A 20,004-nucleotide genomic window follows, 5' to 3' on the forward strand; every position below is an offset into this window, starting at 1 on the left:
AATCTACTGAAGGGGGTGCTCACTGTGCTGCTTCACAAAATGTTTAAAGGTCTCCATCTCTTCATCACCCTGATCATGTGTTCTGTAGCCTGCCTGACAAAGGTCTGATTTGTCGTTCCACAGCTCTCTTTCCAAGTGTTGAAGCAAAAAACTTCCATGGCTGCGTCTAGACTGGCATGATTTTGCAGAAATACTTTTAACGGAAAATTTTTTCCTTTAAAAGTATTTCTGCAAAAGAGCATCTAGATTGGCAAGGATGCTTTTGCGCAAAAAGTGCTTTTGCACAAAAGCATCCGTGCCAATCTAGACGCACTTTTGCGCAAGAAAGCTCTGCTGGCCATTTTAGCCATCCGGCTTTCTTGTGCAAAAAATGAAGGTGCCTGTCTACACTGGCCCTCTTGCTCAAGAGGGCTTATCCCTGAGCGGGAGTGTGAGAGTATTTGCACAAGAACCACTGATTTTGTATATTACAAAGTCAGTGCTCTTGCGCAAATTCAAGCGGCCAGTGTAGACAGCTGGCAAGTTTTTCCGGAAAAGCGTCTGTGTGTTTAGGTGGCTAAGAAACCGCTTTATTGATCAATAAGGCACAAAGTGAGCTAAACATGGTCCCAGCAGAGCCAGGCCCAGTAAGGCCGCTCAACACAATCAATCCTAGTATTTTATACCCTTAACCAAACAAGTTTGATGCCAGGGCATACCATCAAAGCAAACTTCAAAGAGAAATGGTTATCAGCAAAGAAAGAAACAGGTTTTAGGGAGTGGGAGTTTTGACTCAAAATGGTTCATTAACACAGTCCAACAGCTCATATTTCTGGCTTTTTCTCACATATGTGAAGGTCAGTTCACTCACTGGCATACATGCAAAAGCAAGAAACTGAAATGGATTCTGTTATACAGAATGGATTCTAGCTAAATATGAAATGGTTTCCACACAACTGTTGTTCCTGATATCTGCACTCACTTGCTGATTGATTTAGTACTTCGCAAACCATATCCTCCCTGTTTCTTTTAGAGCCCTTCCTTGTCTGTTGCAATCTATTCAATGCTGTCTGTGGCGGGGCCACCAAACTCTCTGATACTCAGCACAATGCACAAAAAAGAGTCTGTTAACATTGAGTCCTACATTGTAAAATTTATTTACAGACTCCTTTCCCTAAATTTTCGTTCACTTTTCTGCTGAGTCTTGGAAGGAGCACATCTCAGCAAGCACCATAATCCTGGTGAGCAAGAGGTGGGGATGGCTGGTAACTACATATGGAGAAAAGAAATTTCAGGGAGGGGGGGGAGGAGAGAAAGTACCCTTTGCAGAATCATAGTTCTAATCATAGGCGTGTGCAGCACATTTCATTAGGGTGTGCACCCAAAGAATTTTTTTTAAATGTACTCTTTGACTCCTCATTAGCTACTCCTCTGGAGGTAATACTTTCTGGGCAATATGGCACATAAACAGAAATAAAAGGTGTCGTGATCTCCCCCCCCACCCCCAAAAGGACTTTTCCCACCATCCTCTTACCAATAGGGATTAGTCTGGCCCTCACCAAACCCCCGTTATACAACTATCCTGCAATTGCATTAACCCAATGTGTGTGACATTAACTCGGAGGCGGAGAGGCTGGGGGAAGTGTTCCCTCTAAGAGTTTCCTCCCATGAGCACAATAAATTTTGTTTTATGCACCAGTACTGAGTTTATGGCTTGTTTGGATGTGCCACTGTGGCACCCAAGTTATTAATAGGTATCTTATAAACCTTTACCTTTCCCCTCTGCTGCCATGTCTTCTCCCCTTGCTCCATCAGCTCCCCTGGTGCCTGCTGCCTCCCCCAACCCCTCACCCACCTCTGCTGTCCTGACTCCTGCCCTTCTCACTGCCCTCAGCATTCTTGATACCTGTCCCCCTCTACCAGCCTTTCTCTCCCCCCGTGGCCACTCCTCCAGTAGTCCCACTCTGATCATGTGAGCTACCCCTCCTCATCTCCTCTCCTCTCCTAACACCTCCCTCTACACACCTGCTCTGCCTCTCTCCTCTGGTGCTGGTCCCTCCCCTGCAGGTGTCTGCCCTTCTGCTTCACCCCCAGAATCCCCTGGCACCTGCACCTTCCCTTACCCCTGCACCCTCCTGGTGCCTCCCCCTTCCCTCACTGCCCCTGCCCCTTTTGCCCTCTTTTTCCCTGATGCTCACCACCCTCATGCCCCTGTGCCCTCACACATACCTTGCCCCACCCCCACCTTCCTCATGCCCACCCCTTCTTTCAAGCCTTCTCCCAGCACCTCCCCTTCTCCCCTCTAACCCCCAAAGCCCTTCCCCTCTCCTCTCCTAGCATCATCCTATCCCCCCCTTACTGACACTTCCCCTCCTGCCCTTGTCCTCATTGTCTCCACTTGGCCCCCTGGCTTTTGTCTCTCCTCCACCCTGTCCCTTGGTGCCTTCTCCTTTCTTCTCCTGACCTGCCCCCCCCTACCTTCAGCACAAGCCCCTTCCTCTCTGACCCTTTCCCCCTATTTTTCCCTCCTCCTCCAGCAGCCACCAGCTGGTCTGTAACAGAGTTCTAGGGTCGCCCTAACTATCGCCCTTTGGGTGCTCCCCCTACTCCGTCTTTCTTAGGTTTCTCAGCCTCCTTTTGGGCCACAAACCCCCACCCCACAGTCTCTGGTTCCCAAAGTTCCAGCAGTCTCCCCATCACTTGGTGCCTGCACCGGGTCTGACTCGTAGGACTGCCAAGTGTCCAGTTTTCTACCGGACAGTCTGGTTTTTGGGCCCTCTGTCTGTTCAAAAAAATCCAGAAAATACCCAACACATGCAATGTCTGGTATTTCCTGGTTTTCCGGCTGGGCGCCAGACTGAAGCCTGGCGGTGGTGGGGGAAAATAACTGGAAGGTGGGGCGCGATCCGCTCTGGGAACCTCTAATTGAGTCTGATGTCTTGGGGAGGAGGAGAAGTCCTGTCCTTGAGCATGTTGTGGAGTTGAAGATGGTAGGGTTACCAGGTAGGCCACCCCCCAAAAAAACGGACACACCTGATCGTGGACCAGGGGGAGGGACTGGACGGAGGGGGGATGGCCAGGAGGAAGAGGGGGTGGAAAGCAGAGCTGGTGGGGGGATCAGAGGCCACAGGGCTGGCCGGGAGGAAAGGGGGCCCAGAGGAAGGAGGTTCAGGAAGCAGAGCTGGGGGGGGGGTTCGAGGAATGCCGGGTTGGCCGGGAGGAAGAGGGGGGAGATGGGAAGCAGGTCTGGAGGGGTGGGAGCCAGCCACGCTGCCCCCAACCTCCGCCTCCCTGGGCCAGCCACGCTGCCCCCGACCCCTCCCGCCCCGGGCCAGCCGCGCTACCCCCGACCCTGGGCCCCCACCCCTCCGGGCCAGCCACGCTGTCCCCATCCCCGGGCCCCCCCTCCCAGGGCCAGCCGCCCTGCCCCCAGGCCCCCCCGACTCCAGGCCAGCCGCCCTGCCCCCAGGCCCCCCCTGACTCCAGGCCAGCCGCCCTGCCCCCAGACCCCCCCCGACTCCAGGCCAGCCGCCCTGCTCCCAGGCCCCTCCGACCCCAGGCCAGCTGCTCTGCCCCCAACCCGAGCCCAGCCGCGCTGCTCCCGACCCGACCCCCTCCACACATGCACCAGCTGCGCTGCTCCCGATCCCCTGCCCAGGACACACCAATGCGCACACCAATGGTTCTAATTATGCCACACCTCAGAGGCTGGTATCACTCTGACAGATATCTCCCCGAACAGAGTAACCAGGGCACAATTTCTCCAGGATTGTGGCTTTTGCCCTGCTCCGTATGCAGCCCACCTACGTTCTACTTTGGATTCTTAATGGTATGGGCTAATGTCCTACAATGGGGTAGGAGGCAAAGCTGCACTGCCATGTAACCCAGTGCTTTTTTTGTGATGGTACTGCCCGGTATGCAGTACCGGCACCTCCAGTCAGCTCAACAACTTTTCCCCTGGAGTACCGGCATCTTTTTTTTTTAACTTAGAAATAAAAAAACAGCGATGGAACCTGCAGCCAAAAAATTTCCCAAACCTTTTGAGCATATGGACTCCTTTTCAATCTATTAAAATTGTACAGACCTCCAAACAATATAACTGCTTTCAAACATTCCATTACTTGGTAATCATTTGAAATGTTCATGTTACCTAAACAAATATAATAGTATTGAGAGATAATACAGAGTGTCCATATTGAAATGTAACAACTTTGAGATGTCATATATTTGTATTGAATACAATTTTATTGGCTCCACCAGTCCATTTTTGCTAGTGGCTCAACCAAGCCCTTCCCACCACTCTAATAGCTTTTGAGTGGTTAGAGCAGAGTGATGTATTCACATAATGTGATTGTTTAAAAAAAGAGAAAAAATGGTAAAAAGTGACTGACCTGTTTATAAAGCAACTCCAGAGTACAGTCAACTTGTCAGCTTCAGTGCTAACTGAGGGACATGCCGACTACAGGCCATGGAACTTCTCAGCTCCCATTGTTTGCTGTTTGTTGTTCACAGCCAATGGGAGCTGAGAAGCTCTGTGCCTGCAAGCAAAGGTCTCAACAGAGAACAGCAGAGTCCGCAAGCACTTCCCAGGGTCACCTGCCAGCCCGGCAGGACAAACCTTTGGTTTGCTAAGACTTTTTATCCACATGTAGCTCCCAGTCCCTGCCTTTCACTGTTCTGGGTCAAGGGGAGTCGTGGAAAGTAGTGGTCAGCATGTCCCTTGGCCCACACTGATTCTTCAGCTCCCAGAGGATATGGTGAAGAGGCTCTCATGGCCAAAGGCAGCTCCTGCCCCAGCGCTCGTCTCCTGGCCAGACACGGAACTTGAAGGAGAAAAAAAAAATAGAAAAGGAAAAGAAAAGTAAGGATCAGGCCCACCATGGGACTGCGAAAGGGGAGAGGGTTGGAGCATAAATGGCAGCACAGCTAGTGGTGGGAGAATGGATGGTCGCAAATGGCGAGCCCCAGGCAAGAATCTCCAGGCAGAAAGTCCCAGTCCTACAGTGGGCCTGATCCTTACTTTTAAACTTTCCACAGATCCCCTATAGTACTGTCAGACCACAGGTTGAGAACCATTGAGTTAAAATAAGAATGTAAGAACGGCCAAACTGCATCAGACCAAAGTCCATCTAGCTCAGTATGCTGTCTTCTGACAGTGGCCAATGCCAGATGTACCACAGGGAGTGAACAGAACAGGGAATCATCAAGTAATCCCTCTCCTCTCACCCATTCCCAGCCTCTAACAGAGGCTAGGGACACCATTCCTACCCATCCTGGCTAATAGCCATTGATGGACCTAACCTCCATGAATTTATCTAGTTCTTTTTTGAGCACTGTTAAAGTCCTGGTCTTCACAACCTCCTCTGGCAAAGAGTTCCACAGGTCGACTGTGCACTGTGTGAAGGAAAGCTTCGTTTTGTTTGTTTTAAACCCACCTATTAATTTCATTTGGTTAAAGCAAACAGGATGTTAGGAATCATTAAAAAAGGTATAGAGAATAAGACAGAGAATATCTTATTGCCCTTATATAAATCCATGGTACGCCCACATCTTGAATACTGCGTACAGATGTGGTCTCTTCATCTCAAAAAAGATATGCTGGCATTAGAAAAGGTTCAGAGAAGGGCAGCTACAATGATTAGGGGTTTGGAATGGGACCCATATGAGGAGAGATTAAAGAGACTGAGGGTACGTCTAGACTACAGGGTTTTGTCGACGGAAGTTTTGTCGACAGATACTGTCGACAAAACTTCTGTCGACATAGAGCGTCTAGACACATTCAGTTCTGTCGACAAAGCAAGCTGCTTTGTCGACAAAACCCTGTAGTCTAGACGCAACCCTACAGGCAATAACACCTTCTGTCGACAGAACTCTGTCGACAGAAGGTGTTATGCCTCGTAAAATGAGGTTTACCAGCGTCAACAAAACTGCTGAGTTCTGTCGACGTTATGTCGACAGAACTCAGCGGTAGTGTAGACGCAGGTATAGTTTTGTCGACAAAAGTCCACTTTTGTCAACAAAACTCAGTAGTCTAGACACACCCTGAGACTTTTCAGCTTAGAAAAGAGGAGACTAAGGGGGGATAAGATAGAAGTATATAAAATCATGAGTGGTGTGGAGAAAGTGAATAAAGAAAAGCTATTTACTTGTTCCCATAATATGAGAACTAGGGGCCACCAAATGAAACTAATGGGGAGAAGGTTTAAAACAAAAGGAAGTTCTTCACACAACGCATACACAATCTGTGGAACTCCTTCCCTGCGGAGGTTGTGAAGGCTAGGACTACAACAGGGTTTAAAAGAGAACTAGATAAATTAATGGAGGTTAAGTCCATTAATGGCTATTAGCCACTATGGGTAAGGAATGGTGTCCCTAGCCTCTGTTTGTCAGAGGGTGGAGATGGATGGCAGGAGAGAGATCACTTGATCATTACCTGTTTGATTCACTCCCTCTGGGACACCTGACATTGGCCACTGTCAGCAGACAGGGTACTGGGCTGGATTGACCTTTGGTCTGACCCAGTATGACCAATCTTATGTTCTTATGGCCCCTAGTTCTTATGTTATGGGAACAAGTAAATAATTCCTTATTCACTTTTTCCATACCAGTCACGATTTTATAGACCTTTATCATATGCCCCCCCCCCCCGACTCCTCTTTACTAAGCTGAAAAGTTCCAGTCTTTATATTCTCTTCATGTGGGACCCGTACCAAACCCCTAATCATTTTGTTGCCCTTTTCTGAACCTTTTCCAATGCCAATATATCTTTTTTGAGATAAGGCAACCACATCTGTATGCAATATTCAAGATGTGGGTGTACCATGGTTTTATATAGATGCAATAAGATGTTCTCTGTCTTATTTTCTATCCCTTTTTAAATGATTCCTAATCTGTTTGCTTTTTCAGCTGCCGCTGCACATTGAATGTATGTTTTCAGAGAACTATCCACAATGATTCCAAGATCTCTGTTTTAAGTAATTCATCTCCTAAAGCAGGGGTGGGGAACTTTTTCTGAGTCAGGGGCTGCTGACCCACAGAAAAATCAGTCATGGGCTGCACAAAAATGAAAAGCAGAAAAAAAATCCTCACTGTGGCCCCAGAATGAGGAGAAAGACTCTTCCCACATCCCTTTGCACACTGGGGGGGGGAGGGGGGAGAGGGGAGGAGGAATAGCTTAGTAGATTTTGTGTGCTCCAGCCCCACGGGGGAGCACCAGGCGGACCAGAACACCAGCAGACGCTCCCCACAGCCTCGGGGGCCGGATCCAGGCAGTGTTTCCCCACCCCGTCCTAAAGTTTTAATTACTTTTCGCTACAGGATTCCATTGAGATCAGGGCAAGCATCAACATCATGCTCAGCCATATTAGTTAGCTACACAGGGACATGTGCAGCTCACAGAAACACAGCCAACATCCCACTTTTCCTTGCCCTCAGCTCTGCATTCCGCATTCCACAAGCCACAGCCACTCAGCCTTCATCTCATTCCCTGCTTCCTGGTCCTCGGAAAGCGGCTGCTCAGACTGGCTATGTTCCTCTGTGGAGAATAGTGCCCAATTGCCAGACACCCTCGCCTCAATCTCTTCATCAGCAGGAAATGGGATTTAAATTTCATAGGTCTTTCAAGGGGAAGGGGCTGATAGCTGGTCATCTGACTGAAGGGCAGCAGAGTTCAAACTGTTTTAATGTGGGCCACTTCCTGGAACCCAGAATCAGTGACAAATGTCAACAACAAGGGAGGGGAAAAGACAAGAGTCCTTCATGGAGCTGGGAATTTTTTTTTTTTCTCACAAAAGTTATGTTGCAGTTGAAGATGGGCTACTTACCTGGACCATTGACGGGAAAAATAGCGAACCTCATCCCAAGCTGGCCTCTCCCTTCCTGGTGCATCTGCCTCCAGTGGTCACTCTATAGCAGGGGTAGACAACCTGTGGCTCACAAGCCACATGCAGCTCTTCCCCCTCCCTTAAAGTGCGGCTCGCAAAACCTCCCCCGTGGTTCGTGAAGTCACCCCTGCAGCCCTAGAAACGGTCCCCATCCCCCTGTCCAGTGCGGCAATTCGGAATGGCCTCGCTTTTTCTTTTTCTCAAAAACTCTGGGGGGCTGGGGGAGAGCTCTTCTTTTTTTCTCTCTCTCAACAAAAATTGCTCAAAAAAATTTCTGGTGTAGCTCTTTACATTGTTTCGGCTCTCTTCGTTTAATGGGTTGGCCACCCCTGCTCTATAGTATCATTGTCCCCAGTGCTGGCTGCCATGAGAGGTGACTGTGGAGTATCTTGTCCCTCTGATCAGCTCCCTCCCTTTCCATGTTATGGAAGACAATTGAATTCTAGGCACATCCAGTTTTCCAGCCACAACCAAACCTTGACCTGGTTTTAAGTAAGGATAAGAGGATGCTTCATGGCAGATTTGTTGGTCCTAGCTGTTACCAATGAAGAGTTCTTGAACAAATGGATTGAGAGAGAGAGAGAGAGAGAGACCTTAAATAGATTAGATTAGGTTAGATTAGCTTTAGATAGATGGATAAATGATAAAGAACTATATCACAAGGATTTTCAAAATCATAAGGCAGTGTTTCAGTGCAAGATTTTTTTCTTTCATATTCTCCTTCTGTACCTTTAACCAGGATTCAATTCTGTAAAGCATTCCTTAATATTTTAGCATTTCTTTTACACATTTTTGAGTTTGTATTCTGGGATCATATGTATTTAAAGCCTGTTTTTGTGCACAATTGGCAACATAATTTTTTGTCTCTGCATCTTGAAATAGTTCCTGGCAAGATACGTGTTTCATTTGTCTTCTGTTTTTGCTCACTTACAAATTTTACTATCCTTTCTTTCTGTTTGCTCCAGGGATATCCATCTTCAACTCTGTGATAAAGTCATAAAAATCGGTTTTGCTATTTAATCCTAGCAGACTGAAAGACCTTTGATAATAATACCTCTGACTGTACACATAACATTTCTAAAAATACTGTATGATATAATGTAACGAGCACAAGCTAACTTTGTTGTATTGTACAATAATAATAAAACTCTGTAATTTTTTAGCACCTTATAAGTCCATCCCAAGCACTTCATAAGCTTTAATGAATTAATCAAACCTGCTAAGGGTGCAATCCATCCCCTCATCCAGGTCATTAATAAAGATGTTGAACATCACACAGTCAGACAGGAATAGAACTGAAGGACCCAATTCTCTCCTGTAATGGGATGCAAATAGTTTCTATTGACTTTAGTGAGTCAATATGACATCAGTAAAATTGGAGTGGATGTTGTAATGGAAGAAGAGATCTTCAGGAATCCCTGCTTCCCTTCCAGTATTGTAACTACCAGACAAAACTCACTCTCATTCCTTCTCTTTACTATGAACTAATATGTAGTAAAATGCTTTTCCTTTGCAGCTTTTAAAAAAGAAATAATGCTTTTTTTCTTCAGTGCATCCACTAGATCTTACCTTGTCTCCACAGAATTTTGTTGTTTATGCATTCTTACTAGTAGATTCCTTTATAGTATGAGAAGTGTAGGCTAGTTCTTAAATCCAGTAACAATTACTAGATAACAAATGGTTTCAACAAAAATACCGGACACACTTGACATTACATCACAATCTACATTACATGTTATTTAGAAAATACCAGACATTTATATTTTCTCATTTATATTTTCTCAATTTGTTTCCCGAATAGAAAGCTCAAATACTGGACTGTCCAGTTCAAAACTGGACACCTGGCAACCCTATTACTAGACTTTTGTATCCTTGGGTGATGTATATATTGTGCTAGTAGACAATTGATCAACTGAAAGTCTTTCTTAGCTGAAATGTAATGTTTCATGTCACCTCAATGTTATGTGTCTATCAAAAATATCAAATTTGTCTGTGATCTATTTCTCCTGTGGTTAAGTAGGGACAGGATAAATGTACAAAAGTCTCTTTAAATTAAAACTGTTCTTTCAGAAGGACACCCAACAGAATTTGTCAGCAGGGTGAAACTTTACAAGGAAGAGCTAATTCTGCAAGGAAGAGTAGTATGGAAGAAACAAAAGAAAGGATTATGCAGCACTTCAGAGACTAACAAGATGGTTTATTAGGTGATGAGCTTTCGTGGGCCATGAAAGCTCATCACCTAATAAACCATCTTGTTAGTCTCTAAAGTGCTGCATAGTCCTTTCAGCAAGATCAGACTAACATGGCTACATCTCTATTAGTATGGAAGAGACATTCATGGATTAGTGCAGTGTTTCCCAATTGGTGCTCTGTGGAACCCTGGGGTTCCGTGAAGCGAAAATAGGGGTTTTGCGAGGAGCCGGCACTCTCCCACCCCATCTGAAAGAGAGAGCGCCGGCTAACCAGCTTCTTAAAGAAGCAGCACACTTGTTTCCCCTTCCTCCCTGGTGACGCAGAGGCATAGCAAGGCGGGGGCAAAGGGGAACAGTTGCTCCCAGCTGGCACACTACGGGGGGTGCCGGACAGGGGTGACCCGATGTGACCCACAATGGGGAAGGAAGCATTTCCCCTCTCCAAAGGAGCCAGCGTGTGCTACCTGAACAACTGGGGCTGTGGCACGTGGTAACTGTTCCGTGGCCTTTCTTCACGGCGGGGGCTGGGGGGGGGGGAGACCTGGGTCTGCGCAGCTCCGACTGTGAAGGCAGTGCTCTCTGCCCTGGGACTCCCCGCACCCTCCCCCCGCTCCCCCACAGGATGGCATCGTGGAAGTAAGTTGCTGGAGTGCAACAGCCCCTGCTGTTCAGGCAGCATGCACGCCAGCTGTTTGGAGAGGGGAAGTGCAGTTGCACACTTCCTGGAACCCAGAGGTGCTGCAGGATTGCCAGGTACTGGTCCCAGCTGCCCCGTCCCCTGCCCAGACCCACTATGAGTACCCTGTCCCCTGCCCCCACCAGCACTGTCCCCAGCACCCTACACCACCCTGTCCCTGGCCCCAGCACCCTGCCACCCATCCCAGCACCACCCTGTCCTCGGCCCCAGCACCTTGCCATCCACCCTAGCACCCAGCAACACTCTGTCCCTGGCCCCAGCACCCTGCCTAGCACCCAGCATCTCCCTGGCCCTCGCCCCAGCACCCTGCCATCCACCCTGCCACCCAGCAGCACCCACTCCACGGCCCCAGCACCCACTAGCACCCTGTCCCCTGCCCCCACCAGCACAGTTGGGACCACATTAGTGAGGCCTGGGGGTTTTGGAGGGGATTTTTTGCATCTCACTTGTGTGGCCCCAACTGACTTTTCTGTGGGTCAGTGACCCTTGACAGGTTCCCCGCCCCTCTCATAAATAAAGACAATGCTAAAACCTTTTGAGTTTGACATAATATGTTATTTAAAAAGGAAGCCTGGCCAACATGCCCCCAATTGGGGCCAAATCCCCATCTCACTGTAGCACCATAACACCTCTGCACCACCTGACCCCAAATCTGAGTCTATCATACACTGGAACCCCCTGTCCTGAGCCTCTTACATCCCTCAACTCCTGCATCCCCACATCCTCAGTCTTCTGCCACAACACTCCTGCACCATCCACACATCACAAATCTGTGTCCTGAGCCCATCATACTCACAGCCTCCTTTCCCTGAGCCTCTCACATATCCAAACCAAACTCCTGCACCCTCACATCCACAAGCCTGTGACTTGCTCGGCACCCCAACCTTCCACCTGAGCCCAACACTCCCCAGCCTAGGGCCCCCACCCTGAGCCAGCATCACCTTCTCCTGCATCCAAATTCCCTCCCAGAGCTTGCACTTCTCTCCCCTTCCCACACCAAAATCCCTCATTCCCACTCCAGAGCCCGTACCTCCTGTCTCAACCCAGTGAGAGTGTATAAGGGCTGGGGATAGCAAGTGATGGAGAGGAGGGGAACAGAGAGGATGGGGCCTCAAAGGGGTGGAGTCTTGGGGAAGGAATGTGATTTTCATGCATTGGGTTCCTCTCCCCCCTCCCTCCTCCTTTTTTTTTTTTTTTTCCTTTTTTTTTTTTTTGCCTAGGGGTCTATGGCGAAATAAAATTGGGAAACACTGGATTAGTGAGTTTAATACTCTATATCCCATTATAGTTTGGATTCTGATGTTTTTAATATAACAGTGTAGTTTAGATGCACCTGGATTTGGCTCTGCCTGCTCATCTGACACTTCTTCTGATTTCTGCTGCCAGGGGCAAGAGAGAAATTTTGTTTAATCACAGTATCTCGGCTTGACAAAGCCCTGGCTGGGTTGATGTAGTTGGGATTGGTCCTGCATAGAGCAGGGGGCTGGACCTGATGACTTTCTGAGGTCTCTTTCAGCTCTATGATTTTATCTCACAGTATTCCTTACCAAGAAAAGGAAACTCAATTTTTCCTTCTCCTTTTTCTATTATGTTTGTTAGGGGGAGTTGCATGATATAACTAAGTTTGTGAATAAACTGAGAATATAGCAGTCTAACAGAAGGTAAAAAAAACTGTTGTTAGTAACCTGCAATTTTCCTGCAAAATTATATTAATATAGTGTAATAGAAGGGACCAAGTTAAACAATGTGCATGGTTATTAAGGAGTTAAAGCTGAAGGGTGTATTTTCATTAGAAACAAAGATGTTCTCTTACCTTGAATTATCTAGCACTTGTTAACATTTTATTGAAGACAAGGCAGTTTGTTTAGACAAGTAAGTATATCAAGTTAAAAAGACTGGGGGCGGGAGCGAGCCTATGGCTGACCCAGGGCCAGCTCTAGGTTTTTTTGCTGCCCCAAGCAAAACATTTTTTGGCCACCCCCTTTTTTGTTGGCTTTTACACATGTTTGCACTTTCCAATTTTTTTTTTACTGTTTAAAATTTTAAAAAAATGAAAACTGAAAATATGTAGTTAGGAAAATAAAACAATTGCCTACTAGTGTACTCATTTAATTTTAATAAAATCACAATTACCAAAACCAAATTGATAGACCGGAGAGGGATGTCCAAAAGCCATGCTTACAGAAAATGGGCTAATAAGGAGAAGTCCTGTGGCACCTTATAGACTAACTGATTTATTGGAGCACAAGCTTTCATGGGCAAGATACCCACTTTTGCCCATGAAAGCTTGTGCTCCAATAAATCTGTTAGTCTATAAGGTGCCACAGGATTTCTGGTTGTTTATGCAGATTCAGATTAACAGGGCTACCCTTCTGATTCTAAGCTAATAAGGATTGTGAAACCTATTGTGTTAAATGTATTGGTAAACTCTTGGGGGAGACTATATGGATTTTCTGTACCTGGTTCAGACTGTAAGCGCCCAATAAAGAACACATCCGTAGTTTATCAAACACAACAATAACAGCAATCCATAACTGCCCATTAGAGGGCAATCAGTAAATCTACTGCTCACGTAGAAATGTTTGTAGGCGCAGCTCAGGATGCATTCAGTGGTTATAAAGCCCTGTAGACTAGCTGGTTTATCTTCTCGTTTAAAAGAGTGTGTATTGGTTTTAGCTGGAAGGTTCCCTAGACTGCGTAGGTGTGTTTCCTTCTAACCAGCTCTTAATCATTCACAGGAGGAGTGATGTTTTTTAACGGAGGGAAGTGGCTTGCCTAGCAACCTTTTCCAGGTTGTGAATATTTGGGCTTTTATTTCCAAACTCCAAGTAGTGAGAGAAAAAGGAACTCAGGGGTCCTATGACCCGGGTGTGTCCTGGGAGCCATAAATCTGTGTGCACCAGAGCAGAAAGCCCCTCTCTCTCTCTCTTCTTCACTCCCTAGGAGGCTGGGGATTCACTTTTACCCAAAGCAGCTCTGTGTCGGATACAGAAGGAAGGGCTGGGAGGAAGGTGATGTTACTGCTGAGGCTGAGCGCTCTGTATTTACACGAGATTCTGACTTCTCTTGCATCCCATCCCAACTTCCCCACCTTTGGCCAGCCTGCTGGAGAGCCACCCAGGGAAGTAGGGGGTCAGGATTGTGGGCATGGCAGGTCGCTATTTGCTGTCACCCTACTCCCTAGCCGCTTCGCAGTGGCAGAAACAGGTGTGGTTACCACTCTGCTCCCTCTGAATCAGGGGCAGCCTGTGCCTATAGGCAAACTCGGCAGCCGCCTAGGGCGCCAAGTTAACTGGGGTGCCAAATTCTCTGCCACTTCCCCTTCCTGGTGTCGGCCCCGGAGGAAGGCTTCCCTGTACCGCAGGAGGGGTGAGTTGGCCCTGGAAGAGGAGCACGGGGAGTTGGCCCCGGGGGAGGCACGCGCCAGCTTCCCGTGCACCGCTGGAGGCGGGGAGTCGACCCTGGGAGAGGCAGAGTGTGGTAGTTCCCCATGCTGGAGGGGGGGTGTCAGCCTCAAGGGAGGTACACGCTGGCTTCCCCTCTGCCGTGGGAGGGGAGGGTTGGCCCCGGGGAAGGCACGTGCCGGCTTCCCCTGTGCCATGGGGGGGAGGGGGTTAGCCCCGGGGGAGGAGGCGATCGGAGGTTCCCTGCACCACAGGGGGGGAGGGGTGTCGGCCGCAGGGGAGGCATATGCTGGCCTCCACAGCGCCGCGGGAGGCGGGGGTCGGCCCACGGAGAGGCACACACCGGTTTCCCTCTGGGGGGGGAATCCTGGGAGGAGGTGGGTGCAGGGGACTCTCTCCCCCCACTGACACCTTTTTCCCTCTCTCCACTCCCCTCCCCTCACTGGCACCCTGTTCTCTCTCCACGCTCCCTTGTCCCCAGGCACAGAACTCCATCCCCAGCCCCCCTCTCCCCAGCGACGTGGTGGTAATGGCAGTTAAAGCAGGTTAGCGTAACTATTTTAGATTTGTAATAATAAAAATTATAATTAACATTTGTAATGCATTTTTATTTGAAATCGTACTGAAATATCGTCTAGCTGTCGTGTACAAATCTATTCTGAAAATGTCTCTAATTTAATCTGATCTCAGAAACATTGTTTGGATGGACAAACCGAATAATTATGCCTGTTAAATAAATATGCTTAAAAAACATTAAATGGAAAACAGGGGCAAAATGTTCCCCAGTTACCAAAACCTCAGCCTATATCTGCCCTTGGGGTTGGGCGCCGGAGCAGGCGAAAGTTGCCTCCAGATGCTGATTGCTCAAGCACTTGGAGGGCACCGGGCAGGAGGCGGCTGTAGTGGCGGCAGCAGCAATGGAAGCCGGCTGCTGAGGGGCGGCTGGGTGCCCCTTCGGTGCATTTGCAGCTGGAGGAGCCAAAGGAGGGTCTCGCTTGTCTCTGGCACTCAGGGGACGGGGCCTCACTGCGATGGAGCCCCAGCACTTACCAAGCCCCTGAACTCAGCTCCAGTGAGCCGGGAGCCGGCTGCCAAGAACAGCCACCATGGCCGGACCCTGCCCTGCTGGGCTCAGCATCACCAGCAGATTCAGCAGCTGTGGCCGCCCCGTGCCACCCTCCAGGAAGTGCCCCAGCAGAGGCCGTGCCTCGAGGCTGCCCGCACAGAGCTCCCAGTGCCCCAGGGCCAGGTGCAGGCTCCGCACAGCCAGGCGCGGGACTCCCAGCTCAGGGTGGCCTCCACGGGGCTCCCCGCCTGCTCCTCCTGTGGGCCGGAATGCCGCCCCTGGCAATGTGCCGCCCCAAGCACCTGCTTGTTTTGCTGGTGCCTAGAGCCGGCCTTGGGCTGACCTGCAAACTTTTGGGAAAACTACAAATCATCTTGTCCTTGCTAAATGAGCTAATTTAATTTAAAAACATCTTTTACTCTTCTTGTGAAGACAAAGTCTTGTACAAAAAAAAAGAACCTTACATTTTTGCATTAACTATCCGAGTATAATTCCTCTGGATTTTTCTTGGCAAGTGGGTGGGAGCTCAGCCCTGCCCCTCCTCCCCCAGCACCCAGGAGCCTGCTCCACTGTTCCTTTAATGTGAGCACCTATGCAACCACACACACAAAATCTAAGCCTGCCCACCTCCGCAGCAGCACTCACTTTCCTCCTGCTCCTGGAAGGTAGGTGTCTTGGATGCTCCTGCTGGTGGGGGTGGGGTAGGGACGGCACCGCACCGCACGGCACAGCACAGCTGCATTGGAGAGAGAGAATAGGTAGGTTGAGGACTGGGGGGAGGGTGTTGAAGCCACAGACAGCTTGGGACCAGAGGGAGGGTGTTGAAGCCATGGGCAGCCTGGGGACTGGAGGTTGCATGTGTGTGGAAGTTGTGGTCATCCTGGGGACCAGAGCAGAGGGGCAGGGGGAGGATGGAAGGCACGGTGGCCTGGAGACTGGAAGGGGCTGTGTGTTGAGGCTACCAGCAGCCTGGGGACGGGAAGGGAGGGGTGTTGATGCTGCAGGCAGCCAGAGGACTGGAGGCAGAGGTGGAAAGTTAACTAAGTAGAAATACTTTGTTATATTACTCAAGTACATTTTTTCAGTATTTGTACTTTACTCAAGTAATTTATTTTTGTGATACTTTGACTTTTACTCAAGTAGTTTTTTTTTAGAAAACATCATGCTTTTTACCCCACTACAATTTCGGGAAGTACTTAGCAAAACGCAGGACTATGTAACACTTTAAAGACTAACAAGATGGTTTATTAGATGATGAGCTTTCGTGGGCCAGAAGTACTTAGTTACTCACTAAGTACTTAGTGAGTAACCAAGAAGTACTTAGTTACTTAGTAACTAAGAAGTACTTAGTTACTCACTACTTTCATCATTCTGATTTGCCTAAGCACAGCTTCTTTCCAATCATCCAAAAAAAAAAATCAATCAACAAGGGCAATAACCCTGCCAACAATGAAGCCTTTTAATAGCCCCATTAACACCTTTTCATTCAAAAACCATATCTATGCAGGCACTGCCAGCCTGAGACCAGAGCAAGCAGGGTGGCTGTGCTGAGGGGGTCTCATGTGACCTTACCTGGGGCCAGCCAGCTAAATAGGAGGGAAACCCAGCAGCCACCTCAGCCAAGTTCAGGGAGGACAGAATAGTGATAGAAATGTAGCCGTGTTAGTCTGGTGTAGCTGAAACAAAATACGGGACTATGTAGCACTTTAAAGATTAACAAGATGGTTTATTAGATGATGAGCTTTCGTGGGCCAGACCCACTTCCTCAGATCAAATAGTGGAAGAAAATAGTCACAACCATATATACCAAAGGATACAGTTAAAAAAATGAACACATATGAAAAGGACAAATCAAATTTCAGAACAGAGGGGGGGAAAGGAAGGTAAATGCCTATGAGTTAATGATATTAGAGGTGGGGAAGGGTAGATGTCTGTGAGTTAATGGTATTAGAGGTGATAATTGGGGAAGCTATCTTTGTAATGGGTAAGGTAGTTGGGGTCTTTGTTCAGCCCCCTGCGGAGAGTGTCGAATTTCAGCATGAATGCCAATTCAGAGGATTCCCTTTCAAGTGCAGATTTGAAAGTCTTCTGAAGTAGGATGCATGTGATTAGGTCATTGAGACAATGTCCTTTCTGGTTGAAATGGCAAGAAACTGTTTTTTCTTTGTGATCCTGTCTAATGTCTGTTTTGTGGGCATTAATCCTTTGGCGAAGTGTCTGAGACGTTTGTCCAGTGTACATAGCAGACGGACACTTTCAGCACATGATAGCATAGATTATATTTCTGGATGCGCAGGGAGGACAGAGGCACTTACTCGGGTCAGGTAAATCATCTGCTTTGGTGGAAGCAGCAGCAGGGTGGCTGCCTAGGAGGAGAGCTCCCCATTCTCCCTGGGACAGAGGGCCCCGTAGAAGCCCTCTGGCAAGAGGATGGGGCGGGCTGTGCTGGTACAGGCTCAGGGTTGGCAGACGAGTTTGGTGGGGATTGAAGAATTGTATCTGTGTGCACAGCTTCCCTCTGTCTGCCGCCTGGCTGGGATTTGGAGTTACCCTGCTGTCCGGGTGTGTGCTAATGTAGAGCAGGTGTGGGTCACCCCCCCCCTTTTTTCCCCTTTCCCCCTAAGAGCCCCATAGGGGAACTGAGGAGAGCTGGGCTACTGGCTTGGGAGGAGGGTATAACAGTTTAAATTGTTGGGGGGGAGACCTTTAAATTTCCCCCCATGAGCAGTTGGTCCTTTCCTCCTGCCTGCCTGGCTGGCTCTGAAGTTTTGCTCACTTTTTTGGGGTGGGTAGAGGAGAGGGGAAGCTGCAGCTTCCCCAATGTGAGGCAGGTGGGTGCAGAGGCAATTAGTATTATTGAAATCAGCTCTCCCATGTGCCCCCTAGGGAAATGAGTCATAGTGGGTGATGTCTGGCTGCATGGCTGAAACATTTTACCTTCCATTCAATTCTTAATGACCTATCCACACCCTCAGGTTTTGTTTGTTTTCACTACAAGTTGTATTTATCAGTATTCCTAAATTTCTCAGGTCAGGGGGCCTTGTTGAAGCTGTTTTTGAGCAGTGTTGTTCTTTCATTAAGATTAACAATAAGGAAATTTTCTTTGCTCCCATCTTAACCTGCAAACTTTCTTTATGCTCTGGAAGTCACAGGGGTTCCTAGTGTGAGAATCTGAAGATAGGGTGTGATTGTTGTGACTTGCAGTTTCAATGAGGCACTTAAAACTCAGGAGGACTCAGTGGGAATACAGTATAGGCTCTTTCCCATCTCCTGTGCAATGCTTCACCCCAGTGCTCTGGCTTATAAAAAGGGTTGGTGGAATGCACGTGGTATGTTTTATAACGTTGTGTAATGTTTTAAGCTTTTCATAACGTTCATAGTGATTGGGAAATTGTGGAGGGAGGTCCAATAATTTTTTAACGACGAAGTGGAGATGTAAAGAGTTCAAGCTTTAAAGCTGTTAAAATGTAAACAGAGAGACAAGGTGGGTGAAGTAATATCTTTTTTTAAATTATTTTGGAACAGTTTTAGTTGGTGAGAGATTAGCCCTTTTGAGCTTCACAGACCTGGGGAAGAGCTCTGAGGAGTTCTAAAGGTTGTCTCTTGTCACCAACCATATTTGTTCCAATTAAAAATATTACTTCACTCACCTTGTGACTCTCACCCAGGCACCAATATAACTATAACAAAACAGCAAAAACCACCATATCACATGTCAAGATAGATGTCCAGATATACAAAATAATTATCCTAACACCAGATATGATTTGTTGAATTAACTATTCATTCCCTTGTCCATTTGTGACAAACCCAGTTCAGGAATTTATATTATTGAATTTTAACTCTGAGTGCTCAGGAAGCATTTTTCTTGCTTTCCCGATCTGTAAATAATTAAATTATTACTGATGGAAATATGTCAGGATTTCTGTGTACCGTGAAATCAGCTAATTTCTAAGTTATTTGCAAAGAAACAAAACAAAATAAACACAAAACCCCAAATCCCTAGAGATTTCAGGTACCTAAGTATCCTCTGAAATTGTTGAAGTTGCCTTCCCCAGTCCTACCACAATCTGAACTGGCCCCCCTGGTGAGTCAGGAGTGGCCAGAGCGCTGCAGGAGGGCCACATGCACAAGATGCAGCCCCCATCTGACAGCAGGGAGCTCGCCATGAGCTGCAGACCAAACACCAGGCATAAAGAGCTAGTGCTGTGCAGCAAGGGAGCTGCCAGGGCTTCTTCAGAGCTGCTCAAGCCGTCGTGGAAGAACGCCACTGAAGGGTGAGTGACCCACTCAGGATTTTTTTTACTCACTATTTCATTTCACAATCTGCTCTGATTCAAAAATAGCAGCTGCTTTCTGTGTGTCGTATCTGAGGGAAAATATTTAATCTGGGGGTGGGGAACCTTTTTTGGGTCAAGGGCCACTGACCCCCAGATAAATCAGTCAGGGGCCACACACAAGCGAGAAGAAAAAAAACCCAAGAGCCCTCACTGATCTGGCCCCCAGCTGAGAAGGAGAAAGAATTCCCCTTGCACACTAGAGCCTTGGGGGACCCAGGCTTGTAGATTTTGTGTGCTCCAGCCCTATGGGGGGATGGCAGGAGGTTGGAGCACTGGCACAGGCTCCCAATACTGGGGGAGGGAGGAGATGCTCTGAGCCTCAGGGACCACATCCAGGCCTTAGGTTCCCCACCCCTGATTTAAGCTACAATAATCTATTCCCCATGTAGCTCTTAAAGGAAGGGCTTGGTCAAGACTATGACAACCTATGACAACTCCCTTTG

General features: G+C 48.0%; 1 protein-coding gene across 3 annotated transcripts in view; it reads left to right on the forward strand.

The window, feature by feature from the left end:
• CIB2 (calcium and integrin binding family member 2) overlaps positions 1 to 20,004 on the forward strand; it is a 127,823-nt gene that overhangs the window by 1,224 nt on the left and 106,595 nt on the right. The window contains exon 1 of one of the 3 annotated variants that reach the window (XM_075897625.1): positions 15,750 to 15,886. The exons of 1 other annotated variant lie outside the window; for it this stretch is intronic. The gene's annotated coding sequence lies outside the window, so the exon portion shown is untranslated. Of the gene's footprint in view, positions 1 to 15,749; positions 15,887 to 18,140; positions 19,499 to 20,004 lie in introns of those variants that run through there. One more of the 3 variants, XM_075897626.1, reaches the window with a different exon arrangement.

Source organism: Pelodiscus sinensis, chromosome 14, assembly GCF_049634645.1.
Source record: "Pelodiscus sinensis isolate JC-2024 chromosome 14, ASM4963464v1, whole genome shotgun sequence".
NCBI lineage: Eukaryota > Metazoa > Chordata > Testudines > Trionychidae > Pelodiscus > Pelodiscus sinensis.